This window comes from Sorex fumeus, unplaced genomic scaffold, assembly GCF_029834395.1.
Source record: "Sorex fumeus unplaced genomic scaffold, SorFum_2.1 ptg000087l, whole genome shotgun sequence".
Classification (NCBI taxonomy): domain Eukaryota; kingdom Metazoa; phylum Chordata; class Mammalia; order Eulipotyphla; family Soricidae; genus Sorex; species Sorex fumeus.
The window spans coordinates 3,316,153-3,319,834 of NW_026606144.1; the positions used below are offsets into that span (position 1 = coordinate 3,316,153).

The window sequence follows — 3,682 nt, forward strand, 5'->3', positions numbered from 1 at the left end:
TGTTCACTTGCTATCCACTCAACACTGCCAGCTCTTCATTTTCTTGTCCACACAATCCAGACTTCAGAAATCATTGGAATCTCCACTACAGAATTTTCCATTAATTCACTGCGAATCTGGAATTCATCTGAATCTCCACTCCCAGCAGGCTTTCATTACACTGCCGGTCAATGTCCAATTAACGCAATGCTGGTTTTCAGTGGGTTATTCACACTCGAAGACGTGCTGTTCACTGGCTATCCACTTAACACTGGTCATATCTTCCTTTTGCTGTCCACACAATCCAGACTTCAGATATCATTGTAATCTCCACTACAGAAAGTACGATTCATTCCCTGCAAATCTGGAATTCATCTGAATCTCTACTCCCGGCAGGTTTTCGTTACACCACTGATGAATGTCCAAGTAACCCAATGCTGGTTTTCAGCGGCCTGTTCAGACTCGTAGCCATACTGTTCAACTGCTTATCCACTCAACCCTGCTCAGCACTGCAATTTCCGGTCTACATAACCCATGCTTCAGGAATCATTGTTATCTCCAATATAGAATGTTCCATTCATTCACAGCGAATTTGGAATTCATCGGAATCTGCACTGCAGGCAGTCTTTCCTTACACCACTATTGAATGTCCAAGTAACCCAATGCTGGTTTTCAGCGGCATGTTCACACTCGCACACGTGCTGTTCAATTGGTATCCACTCAATGCTGGTCAGATCTTCATGTTCTTGTCCACACAACCCAGCCTTCAGAAATCATTGGAAACTCTACTACAGAATGTTCCATACATTCACTGCGAATCTGGAATTCATCTCAACATCCACTCTCGGAAGGTTTTCGTTACACCACTGGTGAATGTCCAAGTAACCCAATGCTGGTTTGTTGCGGCCTGTTCCTAATCGGAGCAGTGCTGTTAGATTGGCTATGCAATCAACCCTGGTCAGCTTCTCATTTCCTTTCCACAATACCCAGGCTTCAGAGAAGATTGGAATCTCCACTACATATTGTTTCATTCATTCATTGCGAATCTGAAATTCATCTGACTCTTCACACCAGGCAGTATCGTTACACCACTGGTGAATTACCAAGTAATCCAGTGATCGTTTTCAGCGGCCTGTTCACAGTTGCATCCGTTCTGTTCAATTGGCTATCCACTCAACCCTGGTCAGCTCTTTATTTTCCTGTCCACAACACCAAGACTTCAGAAATCATTGGAATATCCACTTCAGAATGTTCCATTCACTCATTGCGTATCTGGAATTAATCTGAATGTGCACCCCAATCAGGCTTTCGTTACACCATTTTTAAATGTACAAGTAACCCAATGTGGTTTTCAGCGGCCTGTTCACAATCGCAGCCGTTCTGTTCAATTGGTTATCGATTCAACCTGGTCAACTCTTCATTTTCCTGTCCACACAACCCAGACTTCAGAAATCATTGTTATCTCCAGTACAGAATGTTACATTCATTCACTGCGAATCCGGAATTCATCTCCACATCCACTTCCGGCAGTTTTTCATTACACCACTGGTGAATGTCCAAGTAACGCAATGCTGGTTTTCAGCGGCCCTTTCAAACTCGCAGCCGTTCTGTTCAATTGGCTATCGATTCAACCCTCGTCAGCTCTTCATTTTCCTGTCCACACAACCCAGCTTTCAGAAATCATTTAAATCTCCACTACAGAACGTTATATTCATTCACTGAGATTCTGGAATTCATCTGAATCTGTACTACAGTTAGGTCTTTGTTGAACCACTGGTAAATGTCCAAGTAACCGAAAGCTGGTTCTTAGCAGCCTGTTAACACTCGCAGCCCTGCTGATCACTGGCTACACTTTCCACCCTGGGCAGCTCTTCATTTTCCTATCCACACAACCAAGACCTAAGAGAACATTGGACCCTACAATACAGAATGTTCCATTCAGTCACTCTGAAACTGGAATTCATATGAATCTCCACTCCAGGCAGGTTTTCGTGACACCAGTGGTGAATGTCCAAGTAACCCAATGCTGGTATTCAGCGGCATGTTCACACTGGCAGACGTGCTGTTCAATATTCTATCCACTCAATGCTGGTCAGATCTTCATTTTCCTGTCCACACAACCAAGCCTGCAGAAATCATCAGCATATCCACTACAGAATGTTCCATACAATCTGAATGTGCACTCCAATCAGGCTTTCCTTACACCACTGGTGAATGTCCAAGTAACGCAATGCTGGTTTCAGTGGTCTGTTCACAATCGAAGCCGTGATGTTCAATGGCTATCCACTCAACACTGGTCACCTCTATATTTTCCATTCCACACAATCCAGACTACAAAATTCAATGTAATCTCCACTACAGAATGTTCCATTCATTCACTGTGAATATGGAATTCATCTGAATCTCCAATACCGGCAGGTTGTCGTTACACCACTGGAGAATGTGCAAGTACCCCAATACTGGTTTTCAGAGGCCTTTTCATACTCGCAGCCATGCTGTTTTATTGGCTATAGACTCAACAGTGTTTAACTCTTCTTTTTCCTGTCCACACGACCCAGCCTTCAGGAATCATTTGAAAGTCCACTACAGAATGTTCCATTCATTCATTGCGAATCTGGAATGCATCTGAATATCCACTCCTGGTAGGCGTTCGTTACACCACTGTTGAATGTCCAAGTAATGTAATGCTGGTTTTCAGCGGATTGTTCACAATTGAAGCCATTCTGTTCACTGGCTGTCCAATCAACAGTCGTCAGCTCTTCATTTTCCTGTCCGCAGAAGCCAGACTTCAGATATCATTGCTATCTCCACTACAGAAAGTTCCATTCATTCATTCATTCATTCAATCTGGAATTCATCTGAATCTCTATTCCCGGCAGGTTTTCTTTACACCACAGTTGAATATCCAAGTAACCTAATGCTGCTTTTCCGCGGCCTGTTCAGACTCGTAGCCATACTGTTCAATTGGCTATCCTCTGAACCATGTTCAGCACTTCATTTTCCTGTCCACATAACCCATTCTTCAGAAATCATTCCTTTCCTCGCAGACACCGCTGCCGCAAGCATGGTGAACGTACCGAAACCCGCCGGACTTTTTGTAAGAAATGTGGCAAACATCAGCCCCACAAAGTCACACAGTACAAGAAGGGCAAGGATTCTCTGTATGCTCAGGGAAAGCGTGGTTATGATAGGAAGCAGAGTGGTTACGGAGGTCAAACTAAGCCTATTTTCCGGAAGAAGGCTAAAACTCCAAAGAAGATTGTGTTGATATTTGAATGTGTCGAGCCCAACTGCAGATCTAAGAGAATGCTGGCCATTAAGAGGTGCAAGCATTTTGAACTGGGAGGCGATCAAAAGAGAAAGGGACAATTGATCCAGTTCTAAGCTTCATCTTTTAATACGAAGACAGAAATCCTGGGCTGTGTTAGACTGATGGAACAATCCATGTTTTAGGAGAGAAATTAAATAGTGTCATGAATAAACTTCCTGAGAGGAAATTTGCTTGATAAAAAAAATCATTTTTTTCTGGAAAAAAAACCCAATACTTTAATTTTTTAAGACAACTGCAAGCACCTCAAACAATGGATTATTGTTACAACACTTGTTATCTTTTCACAATCTAGTTATTGCAAAGGCATATATGGATAAATATTAATGGACAAAGTCAAGAAAAAGAGGCACCTTAATGAATTTAAAAAAAAAC

General features: G+C 42.6%; 1 pseudogene; it reads left to right on the forward strand.

Moving 5' to 3' along the window:
- Nucleotides 1-3,016: 3,016 nt before the first annotated feature.
- On the forward strand, nucleotides 3,017-3,426 carry LOC130039559 (60S ribosomal protein L36a-like; annotated as a pseudogene).
- The last annotated feature ends 256 nt before the right edge of the window (nucleotides 3,427-3,682 follow it).